The following is a 13,431-nucleotide window of genomic DNA, read 5'->3' as shown; positions in this document are numbered from 1 at the left end:
TATGGTTTGGAGGAACCCTGACAGCAACGCTACCATGTTGAATAATGCCTTTCGTGCAGCCACAGGATGTCTGTTATGACTCAAACTGTGCGCAATAGGCTGCATGATGCTCAACTTCAGTTCCGGTGTCCATGACGAGGTCCACCTATAACACCATGCAGCACGGTAAAGATGGGCGCAAAAACATGCTGAATATACCGCTCAGGATTGCCATCACATTCTCTTCACCGATGAGAGTCGCATAAGCCTTCAACCAGACAATCGTCAGAGACATGTTTGGAGGCAACCCAATGAGTCTGAATGTCTTGGACACACTGTCCAGTGAGTACAGCAAGGTGGAGGTTCCTGATATTTTGGGGTGGCATTATGTGGGGCTGATGTACACCACTGGTGATCGTGGAAGGCACAGTAACGGCTGTACGATACGTGAATGCCATCCTTGATCTGATAGTGCAACCATATCAGCAGCATATTGGAGAGGCATTTGTCTTCATGGATGACAATTGGTGCCTCCACCATGGATATCTTTTGAATGACTTCCTTCAGGATAATGACATTGCTCGACTAGAGTGGCCAGCACGTTCTCCAGGCATGAACCCTATCAAACATGTCTGAGATAGATTGAAAAGGGCTGTTTATGGATGATGTGACCCACCAACCACTCTGAGGGATCTACGTTGAATTTCCACTGAGGAGTGGGACAATCTGGACCAACAGTGCCTTGCTGAGCTTGTGGATGGTATGCCACAACGAACACAGGCATGCATCAATGCAGGAGGATGTGCTACTGGGTATTGGAGGTACCAGTGTGTACAGCAATCTGCACCACCACCTCTGAAGGTCTCGCTGTATGGTGGTACAATATACAATGTGTGATTTTCATGAGCAATAAAAGTCAGAAATGAAGTTTATGTTGGTCTCTATTTCAATTTTCTGTACAGGTTCTGGAACCCTCAGAACCAAGGTGATGCAAAACTTTTTTTGATATGTGAATGAGCTCTCATCTCCCCTAATTTTTGCTTACACCTCTTACAGGAGATGAATATCAGCAGCCGTACACTTGTTCTGCAGTCTGTTACAAATGTTGCTTCTAAAACAATGTGATGTCCCTATTCTTCTGTTGAATATCTGCCATAATTAACAATCAGTTGAAAATCTGAACAGATAAACTTACAATTCTGAAAGGGAAATAATGACCTTTATCATAATGACCATGTTATGTATAGAGTATAATACATGAGCAAATTGTAGCCAGACCCATAAGAGAACATTAGTTTGTTACTGGTACCTCCTTTGTACTGGTTTTATATACAATTTGTGGATGATTTTAAATATCAGAACATGTATTTTGCCAGGATCAAGGTACAGTCATCGTCTGAAGCACTTAAAGTGGTTAGTTATGATGATGATAGTGGCAGTATTCATATATGTGTTTGTTAACTGTGTAAGATAGAATGAGCCTGAAAACACCACTGGAGATGGGTAGCAGAAATAACTATGGGGACCTTCCAAGAGAAAAAAAAGGTTATATTACAAAATGAGGGATTTTTTGGGTCAGTCAGTAGGAAAATCAAGTGAGAAAGAACTATGAATTAGTATGTAAACAAAAATGGCATATATACAAAAGAAACTAGAAGTAATATAAAAAGTGCAGAGCACAGGAGAAAAGAAATAGTTGTGGGGAAAATGAAGCAAAATAGAACAGAAATAAAATGAGAATTTTAGTATCTTTTCTCTGAAGCAGTTCTAAGCCTAAAAGATCTTCAGCCTTGAACTCACGTTTCACTCACTGAAAGACATCTGTCCAATGTACAGGCCTTAACTACCAACAGAACTTTAACTTTGTGACTGGTCATACAATTGATGCATAGAAGCATATTTGTCATGCTTTGTCTGGTGTTGTATAAGGGCTTGATGGACTAACTACCATTTTCACAGACAGTAAGACACTACTCAGCTGGTCCATCAACCAACGTTTGGTGTCATATGCACACATATCACTTAAACATAATGAACTATGCCCAAATAAGAAATATTAATAATAAAACAAGACAGTGATAAATTAAAATGTGAGAACAGTGATGAAGGTACTAGCAATAACCAGTATTCATGTCCTGAAATATGATGTATACAGAACCTGAATTGATCTCAAATGACTATAGATACATACAAGTATTCATTGCACAACTTGGTGCTAAATAGTGACAATAGAGAGAAAAGTATTTCTTTTTGTAAAATGACAAATACATCTAAATGAACAGCCTCAAATAACAAACACAATGAACGGGAGTTAGAGAACAGCACAAAGCGCTTAAAAACAAGGAATATCAACAATAAAATAAGACAGTGATAAATTAAAATGTGAGAACAGTGATGAAGGTACCAGCAATAACCAGTATTCATGTCCTGAAACATGATGTATACGGAACCTGAATTGATCTCAAATGACTATCGATACATACAAGTATTCATTGCACAACTTGGTACTAAATAATAACTGAGAGAAAATATTTCTTTTTGTAAAAGACAAATACATGTAAATGAACAGCCTCAAATAAGAAACATAATGAAGGGGAGTTAGAGAACAGCACAAAGCACTTAAAGGGAGAATTTTTGGTAGTTGGGGACTGTATATTCCAAAATATTACTGTTTCCAATGGGAAACTAAATATATGACCTACAGTTATGGCACATCAATTAAAAACTCATATTCAAAACTGACAGACAGGCAGAGAAGACAAAGAAATATGAGGGTCACTCCAAAAGAAATGCACACTATTTCTGTAAAAATACAGTTTTCATTCTGCATGTGTGAAAGTTTTACAGTGTGTAGATACATCCTTCCTGCTTGTTTTCAAACTTAGTTCAACCTGTTCCTGTGAGTGGTGCCGTCACAGCATTTCTTCAAGATGGCTGCTACACTTGACGTTCATCAAAAGCAACATGCTGTCATAGAATTCCTGTGCTGTGAAAACGAGACGGTGGGAAACATCCACAAGAGGTTGAAAAAGGTGTATGGAGTAGCTGCTGTTGATTACAGTACAGTTAGTCGGTGGGCAAGTAGGTTATGTGATGAAAGCGGACGCAGCAATATTGAGGATTGTCCTCGCAGTGGCAGGCCTCATACTGCACACACTCCAGACAATGTGCAGAGAGTTAATGAATTGGTGACTGCTGACAGACACATCACAGTGAATGAATTGTCACGCTACATTAGGATAGGGGAAGGAAGTGTTTGCAGAATACTGAAAGCGTTGGCGTTAAAAAAGGTTTGTGCCAGGTGGGTTTCCAGGACGTTGACAGTGGCTCACAAAGAAACAAGAAAAACGGTATGCAGCAAACTTTTGGAACAGTACGAGAATGATGGAGATGAATTTCTTGGAAGAATCATGACAGGTGATGAAACATGCATCCATCACTTTTCACCAGAGACGAAGAGGCAATCAATGGAGTGGCATCATGCAAATTCACCCAAGGAAAAAAAAAATTCAAAACCACACCTTCTGCTGGAAAAATTATGGCTATGGTGTTTTTCGATTCCAAAGGACTCTTGCTTGTGGACATCATGCCAAGTGGAACCACCATAAATTCTGATGCATATGTGATGACACTGAAGAAACTTCAAGCTCGACTGAGTTGTGTTCGACCACATCGGCATAAGCAGGATGTTTTGCTGTTGCACTACAATGCATGGCCACATGTCAGTCAAAAACCATGGAAGTGATCACAAAACTTGGATGGGCAACGCTGAAACACCCACCTTACAGTCCTGACCTGGCTCCATGTGACTATCATCCATTTGGGAACCTGAAAGACTCTCTTCATGGAACAAGGTTTGAAGATGATGACTCCCTTGTGCATGCTGCCAAACAGTGGCTCCAACAGGTTGGTCCATAATTTTACGGTGTGGGTATACAGGCGCTGGTTCCAAGTTGGCGTAAGGCAGCTGAGAGGGATGGAAATTGTGTGGAGAAATGAAAATATTGTTCCTAAAGGACGTATCTACACAATGTAAACCTTTCAAACATGTAGAATAAAAGATTGATCTTAAAAAAAAATAGTGTGCATTTCTTTTGGAGTGACCCTCGTATTATAAATAAAATTATCATTTATGTGGACACAAATGCAGTCCAAAATTACAGTGAAGAACAAATTCCAAATGACACTCAAAACATGAATGGGGTGGTAACAAATGCATTTCCAGGATTTAACTTGGGGATCAGTGGTAGAGTTGTAAAATAATGCTCAGTGACAAAAGTATAAGAGAGAAATGTGACATGCTAGGCACAATATGTACTGACCTTGATAAATTCCTGTGGGATGAGTGTTTAGAAAAAATCTGCATGCACTTAGACAGGCAACATTTAGCAAAATGTTCAACTACTTTCATAAAACACAACTGGGAAACTTGAATATAATGGGAAGAAAAATGTAATTAGCAACTGCAGCAATTCAAATACAACATTATGCAAAGGGACTGCAGATGAACTTAATTTGAGACTGTTATTGTAAAACTGTACCAGTGTGTTAGAGATAGTGGTAAAATCCTGGTAGGTGTTACAAATATATGAATGCCATGTTGTGACTGGTATGGAGTCTTAGTTAACAGATAACATACTTAGAAGTGAGATTTTTCCACTCAGGTTTGCAGTCAGAGGCACAGAAGACTATACAGAGAAGGGAGATGCTTTATCACAATTAGAGAAGGATATTACTTTTCACATTGTTAAAGTATTACAAAAATAAGAAGTCCTTGGAGTTGACTTCTGTGGAAGGAACATGAAGAAATTGAGGGTGGTTGGAGTTTACTGTACAAGCATGATATCTCTGGCAGGAAACAAAGGGTGTTATTAGGAAAGAGACATGTATCAAGCTATCAGGCATCATCCAACTGGGAACTAATTACATGTGGGGTCCCACAAGGTTCCATTTTGGGGCCCTTACTTTTTCTTGTGTATATCAATGACCTTTCATCAGTAACATTACCAGATGCCAAGTTTGTTTTGTTTGCTGATGATACAAACATTGCAATAAATAGCAAATCAAGTGTAGTCTTAGAAAGATCAGCCAATAAAATATTTGTAGACATTAATCACTGGTTCCTAGCCAATTCTTTGTCACTAAACTTTGAAAAAACACACTACATGCAGTTCAGAACTTGTAAGGGGTGTCCCAAGAGTATATGTCTAACATATGATGACAAGAAGATAGAAGAAGTGGACGGTGTTAAATTCTTGGGATTACAGCTTGATAATAAATTCAACTGGGAGGAGCACACCACAGAACTGCTGAAGCGTCTTAACAAATCTCTGTTTGCAATGCGAATTTTGTCAGACATAGGGGATATAAAAATGAAAAAGCTGGCATACTATGCTTACTTTCATTCCATAATGTCATATGGGATTATTTTCTGGGGTAATTCATCAAGCCAAGCTAAAGTTTTCCGGGCACAAAAACGTGCAGTAAGAATTATATGTGGTGTGAACTCAAGAACATCCTGCAGAAGCCTGTTTAGGGAACTAGGGATACTAACTACAGCTTCCCAATATATTTATTCCTTAATGAAATTTGTCATTAAAAATATATCACTTTTTCAAACCAACAGCTCAATTCATGGAATCAATACTAGAAATAAGAATAATCTTCACAAGGATTTAAAGTCACTTAGTCTTGTACAAAAAGGTGTGCATTATTCAGGAACACACATTTTCAATAACTTGCCAGCAGCCATAAAAAGCTTAACAACCAATGAAATTCAGTTTAAGAGAAGCCTAAAGGATTTATTGGTGGCCAACTCCTTCTACTCCATTGATGAATTTCTGAGGAAAACCAACTGATTTGTATATAAGTACAACATAACTTCTGCACAATTTCAGTGCAGTAATGTGTTCACTAAAATTTGTGTGTGTGTGTGTGTGTGTGTGTGTGTGTGTGTGTAAGTATAATCTAACTTCTGCACCATTTCAGTGCAGTAATGTGTTCATTGTAAATAAGTATTACAGTAGTTGTATTACATGTTTCTTACCTTATAAATAAATATAAAACTTTTTTATTTTAAATTCAGTGCAATAGTATTTGTAAAATGACTCTTAGTGTTCATTAAAAAATGACGATCATTCCACTTGGGACCTGTGGAATGGTACATTAGCTTATTTGTTTTAGTTTAAATATTTGTCATGTATTGTTGTTTTTCTGACATGTTCCACATCCTGGAGGACCTCCTCACTACGGATCAATTGGAATGAAAGTAAATCTAATCTAATCTAATCTAATCTAATCAAGGCAAGCAAGAGTGAAATAGACAGTTTCTGCTGCAGATAATCCAACACAACATTAAGTTCAGTATAAATTAAGACAGAGATATTCTTGAATTTGATTGCAATTTTCATTTACATCTGTATTTGTGAGGGCAGTTAGCAAGTAATGAAAATCTTGGAGGGATGTTCAAGGAAGGTGAAGCAAGAGCTATTCTGTTATTTGGTGAGGTTTCATATGAAGTACTGCAGCTCTGTATGGTATCTATACCAATCATATCTGATTAGATTAGATTAGATTAGTTTATGATGGTGTCCTGAAAGTAATGTATATTAATTTTTATATGAAAACTCATAAGGATATTGAAATAAAACAAAATTTATTAACATTCTACATCTATATTATTCATGACTTCACATTTTCCACCCTCTGACACTATAGACCTCTGAATTGACCATCTAACATGACAGTGTGTCGTATAACTACACCAATGGAGAAAAAATTGCAACGCCAAGAAGGGCCTGTGCAACATAAAAAAAAAGTTGATAGGCATGATTCTACATTTGAAAGATGATGTCTATTAAAATTCCACGTAAGTTGCATGAGAGTGGCTCTAACTGCACCACTATGATGATGCAAATCAGTTTGTTTTAAACACACACTGATACAGCCATGATCTTTAGCTACCTTTGAATTATGTGCATACATAAAATCAGTCCCCAGAATGACTGCCATCCGCATCAGGGGTACAATACAAAAATTAAACTCAAATTCATAACCTTGACATTTGAAGTTAATCCGAGCTCACCGTTTGATCTCCACACTTTTCCCGTAAATCGCTCCCCTTACTCTTGTCCCTCGCACTAGAAGAACAGGCCTATCTCCACTCTCCTCACACTGCCGGCATGTGCTCTCACCAATAATTGAATATGGACTCCCTATGCTCAAAATGCACTTTAATTGCAACTCTCTAATTGAGATCATGACAACGGCAGTAATAACTTGCACTTCGCTGCCTGGAGCCTCTCGTAGTAAATCTTCCCGTATATCGTCGTTTTCCTTGTACATACTCATGTTAGTCCTACTTGCAATTTTGTTCTGTTCCCTGCCGTCCAGCAGTCAAAGTTCTTGTCACTCATTTCTGATTCGAAGATTGTGTCGGGGGTTCGCAGGACTAATTTCCACCCCGGGTGGTGGTCGGGCATCCGTATTTCTATCCACGTTACATTCTCTACGTAACTGGTTTCTGACCTCCTGATCTTGATTTATGCCTTTTCCACGGTTAGTATAATAATTTGCATGAGCCATCTCATTTCCAAAATGACGGTTCCTATTGAATCCATTGCTCCAGTTATTCCCACGATTTGGCCACCAGTTATTACGATTCCTATTGTGTCGATCATGGCCCTGTGATCGATTTCATTTGTGTCCTCTCCTTCTTTCTTACTCGTGTCTTTTGCTGCGCCCCTATTGCAGTCTTGTGCTTCTGCACCATGGGGTTTGCCCACATAATTAGACCCATACGCCTCTGAATCATCTTCTAGTTCTTGCAGTATTCCTTTGAAAGCTTCCACATCATCTTCGCACCTTGCAGCAAGGATGATGTGGTGCATATGTCCCGGAAATTTTGTTAGACAAATCAGGATCAGCTCTGCTTGTCCAAACTGGTCATACAAGTATTGATTTGCCTGCACCATGTGATCGAATAGACAAGCCGCTCTCTAGAAACCTGAGTTGATGTTAGTTAAGAATGCCATTAAGGTGACAAAGATGCCATTATCAACATCTCACTGACTTTGAATGAGCTCTATCATGTTCGGTGTAAGGCTCTGGTGCACCGTACTGCGTCTGCAGCAGTAGCTTGAGCAATAGTTGACGTGAACTGTTACAAACTGGTAAGTTCATGAACGGCTCTGAGCCAAATGCCCTGTAGCATGCATTCCACTGACTACAAACCACTGCCATAAGTGACTTCAGTAGTGTCATGTGAGAGTTCATTGGAGGGCAGGCTGGAGCTCTCTTGTGTTTTCTGATGAAAGCTGCTTCTGCCTCAGTGTCAGTGACAGTCGTGTGTTGGCTAGAGGAGGCCAGCTGAGGGTCTGCAACCAACCTGTTTGCATGCTGGACACACTGGATCTACACCTGGAGTTATGGTCTGGGATGCGATTTTGTATGACTGCAGGGACACTTCTGGAAATTTGTATGTCGATCTACTGATTTGAATTGTTTTCCTGCCATTGATGTACAGCATTCCAGTGGGTCTTTTTCTACAGGATAACAATCACCAACATACTGCTGTTGTAACCCAACATGCTCGAGGGAGTGTCAACATGTTGTCTTGGCTTGCTTGATCACCAGATCCATCTCCAATCAAGCACACGTGAGACATCATCGGATTAGAACTCTAGTGTCATCCACAACCAGCATTCCCGTACTGACCAACCAAGTGTAACAGGTGCATAACTCTATCACACAAATTGACATCTGGCACTCACACAATACTGTGTATGCACATTTGCATGCTTGCAGTAAACATTCTAGCAGTTACATTGATTATTAATGTACCAGCGTTTAAAATTTGCAGTGGATTGTTTCACACTTACATTAACCTGTGACCTTGCAATGTTAATCACTGACATATGTTACTTAGACAAATGTATTACAAATGTATTCTCAAAATTTCATTATTCTCAATTAATTATTTTTTGGTGCTGTCTTTTTGTCTTCAGTCTGTCTTCTTGTGAAACAGTGTACCGTAACTGAATTTAAAATTCCAAAAATTTGCCCACACATGGAGCACCCTTCCTTTAGCATGCCAGTGCCACACCATACACTAGCACTGCCACAATCTGAGGCTTTGGTTTCACTGTCATTGATCATCCTGCTTACAGTCTCGACATGGCCCCTTCCAATTTACATCTGTTTCCCAAACTTAAAGAACAACTTCTAGGTCTCCACTTTGATAGTGATGAAGTGGTGCAAGCAGAGGAGAGGCTATGCCTCCATCAACAAAATCAAACACTGTACAGTGAGAGTATCAAAAACCTGGTCTCTTGTTGGGAGAAATGTGTTTGTTGCCAGGTTAATTATGTTGAAAAATAAATACGTAGAAATGGAGAATAAAGATGTAGACTGTAAATAATGGTTGTTTTATTTAAAAACCTGTAAGAGTTTTTAGACAAAATATTTGGAGACATTATTTTCAAACATGATCTTGTAGATTGGGTTTGAGACAAAAGGGCAGAAATGGTTGTCAGAGGAAACACAGAAGCAATGGAGTTGTGCCAGTACCATGATAAGGGAGCTGAAGTGGATCTCATAGAGATTTACAGATGAGAAAACATGAATTATGTTCTTGCAGGTTGCAATGCATAGCCTGCTATTAAAAAGAAGTTGAATATGGGGGAATGGAAGTGAAAGGCATAGGTTACACCATTCATGTAAAATAAATGTGCTGCATTGCAACAAGACTGTGACCAGATTTTATTTCATAGGGAAAGGTCAAAGGGAGTGAGTTTATCAAGTCAAGTCTTAAATCCCTACTGTGAGACACCAAAGTGTTCCAGGAATAGACTGAAACTGGATTTTTTGAGGGATTAAATGAAGTTCAGTACTTGTATCTGTATGTATAAGCTGTGTAACTGAAAATGTGCATTATGACAAAAGGATGTAAGCTCTACTGCAATTTAATTATTAATAATAATAATGACAATTATAATAATACAAAGAACACACTTTAATTAGTCACATAAGCTATTTCCTTCCACTATTCGCGGTTTCATTCATTTGATCACCTACAATGTGCTATAAAACCAACCATAAAGAAAAGACGTCAGGTGTTTGGAACAGACTAATGAGCAGAAGCAGCATGTATTATCTAGTTCATTCAAGTATGTTAACAATCTATTATGACTGGAGTTAATATTGTCACACACTTAATTATGGAAATAATGTCTACATTACTTTTTAATTAATTGCAAATTAGGCCAAATGTATACCAGCAAAACCTCAAATGCTGCACAAAAATAAAAATATAAAAATTAACAAGTTTATCCTCTTATACTATCAAGATTTCGTATTTACCTATCACTAAAAATTTATGTAACTTCAGTGACTACAATGAATGTTATGAAATGTGTGTATACTCGTAAAGCTGAAACCAGTTTAACATGAAAATTATTGTTAACTGAAACTTACATACCAAAGTCAAAACATCATGTAAAATTAGAGAAGGATGGCTATAAGGTACTCTTTCACATTATTTTGGAATATTTTCAGATTTCCAATTTTGTGTATGATGTCTACTGGCAACCTATTAAAGAGTTTTGGACCAGAATATTAATCTACATTTTGTACCCTAAACAGGAAACCAAAGTTTACATGGAAATTATTTTAACTTCTAGCAGGGAAGAGTATTACATAGTGAAACGTTTCATTTCAGTTATTTCATTGATATTTTTCCTTCATGTTGATATCACTATATGTTGACCTTTATGAAAGACTAAATTTTGCTGTCACAATGTAAATGAGTACAGATTGTGTAAAAGTGTGTGAAGTGATGTACCAACTGGCCATTAAAATGGAAGCAGTAGCTAAAAACTAAATTTTACATCTATATCAACAGATAAACAATAGTCATGGCTATACATTAAAGTGCGTTCCATTTTCTTGTCACAGAACCAGCAACTAGCATTATGCTAGAAATAGTGGTATAACATCCAGAAAACCATATGAAGATGAACCTGAAAAGATTTGAAAACCAGTTCATGGAATAATAAATAACTATTCAAAAAAGTTACTGGTTGCAGTTATATGTTTTTACAATCAGTTAACAGTCACGGGTTCTAAAAAATTCATAATGGATAGGCTTAATCTAAAGACATCTTTGATTTTAGTGCTGAAAATTTTGATGTGCTGTATTCTTCTTTATATGTTACTGTATCTTTTTGATAGTTAGAAAATACAATTAACATCTACTGATAAATTAAATATTTTCCCTAAATACATACAGCTAAGAGTAATTTGCTATCTCGTAATCAAATATACACTTTTAGCTATATATTACCCACTTCTGGATGTGGTAGATATGTTGGTTATGAATCATACTAAATATTTTAGTTGACTTTGTGTTTAGTACAAGTGAAATACTTGTATACAGTTCACAGTCAAACAGTGTAGACTCATGGATGCTGAGACATTCAAGCCTATGACAATGGACAAAAATGTGAATGTGTTGGTGAAAGTTTTCTTAAGACAGTGACACCAAGAAATATACCTTCTGGGTTTGTAAAATTTGAAATTTACCCACTCTGTAAAATGCAGAGTTCACTCACTCAATAACAACACCTATGATGAGTTAGATTTTCTTATGTCTGCAGTTTCAGACAACACAGTAAATTCTAATGATGTGCCTGATCCAGCAGAGGTATCCCAAACACTTTGGAAGATAATGTGTAAAATACTGAGGCAGCCACATGCAGTTTATACACTAATAGCAGTAGCACCAGCAATTCATGTATTTCTCCAAAGAAGTTACATTGTTTCACAAAATCTCCTCCAAGAAAAACAAGTGGACACTAAAAAGGGGGAGCATCATAGTGACTTCATCATCTAAGAAAGAGGCTACTGATGGAAGAACTTCAAGGAAAAGGGTTAAGTCAAAAGGAAAGAGACTAGGAGTGTGTAGAGCGCCAACAACAAGAAAACTACACAATGTGAAAATAAAAGGGTTTCAAGCAAAAGTGATGAATAAAACAATAAAGATGAGGTATCATCAAATGGATCAGTGGAGAGTTCATCACTAGATCTTTTTTAATTTTAACTGGGGTCTTGTGATAGGTTGCTGTAGTTTGCTAACATTTCCAAATGACGTATTTTTTTATAGCTGAAGTGTTTAAGTCAGCAGATAGTGATGACAAAAATGAGATATGATTCATTTGGAAAAAAGAAAAAAAAACAGGTTTTGTATCCTCGGAAGCAGAAGACATAACTTGTGTACCACATGAGGGCACTCAGATGATTCTGCCTCCAGCATTGCCTATGGCTATGAGACTCTGACAAATTATTTTCTATATCCAATCAATTTTGATAGACACGATGCTCAATGAGCAAAAGTTATTGTATCTCACTGTTCACAATTGTATTCAACATGCATGTTAAAGTTTAAGGCGTGATTTAGGCTATTCATGTACTAATAATGTTAAAAATTGTAACTGTTTCACTGCATGCTATACATGGTACCCAGCAAAGTACTTACAGCACATTTTTAAAATCGTAATTTCATTTGTTAATTAGCTGCCAAATTATTTTTAGTCCATAATGTGGGCAATGAATTGTTCTTTTAGATAAACACAAACATTTTGTTCTGTAAGAAACAATTTCTTCAAAATCATCAAAAATGTAATTTTTGTTTCATTGTGTACCACTCTCCCCTAATGTGGTTGTGAATTCAACAGGTCATCCTAAATACATTCTTATTGCTGGTCGCAGACAAAATTAGACAGTATATGTATTTTCACTTTGGTGTAAGTACTCCTAAATTAACATAATAATATTACTGTATGCTTCTAGAGAATAATTGCCTTTTACCTTAGCCTAACTGCTCCAGAATATCATGACATTCATAAATACAATGTGGAATTGTACTAACTATGCTATTACTCTACATCTACATACATACTCCGCAATCCACCATATGGTGTGTGGTGGAGGGTACCTCGTACCACAACATCTTACTATCTTAAGTTTGAACAGTACATTTACATGAACCACATTTAAGATATTTTTTGATTTAAGACATGTTCTACATATACTCTGTAACTACCTCTGTCCTATGTTATCTGTCATCTATAATATCCCACAAATGCAGAGCTACTTGTGCAAGGAACTGTGTTAAGCACCTTGCCATCTGATGTGTAGTAGAAAGACTGTACACTGGCAATAATCATAGCATTTATCAAGTGAGGAAAAAAATGTAGTCATTTGCCACTATGTATTACCTTCCTCAAAAACTCAGATTACCTCTACCCTTCACAAATTTTGGCAGGAGTGTTTTGACTTTAGCAGTTGCTGTGTTGAAACCAAGACTACTTTCAAACAACAAGCATGCTAATAATCCAAAATTAGAGTATACCCTAAAATTTTACCGATTATAGAACCATATTGGACTACATATTT

This window comes from Schistocerca serialis, chromosome 3 (genome assembly GCF_023864345.2).
Source record: "Schistocerca serialis cubense isolate TAMUIC-IGC-003099 chromosome 3, iqSchSeri2.2, whole genome shotgun sequence".
In the NCBI taxonomy this organism is placed as follows: Eukaryota; Metazoa; Arthropoda; class Insecta; order Orthoptera; family Acrididae; genus Schistocerca; species Schistocerca serialis.
Note: the sequence above shows the minus strand (reverse complement) of the source record.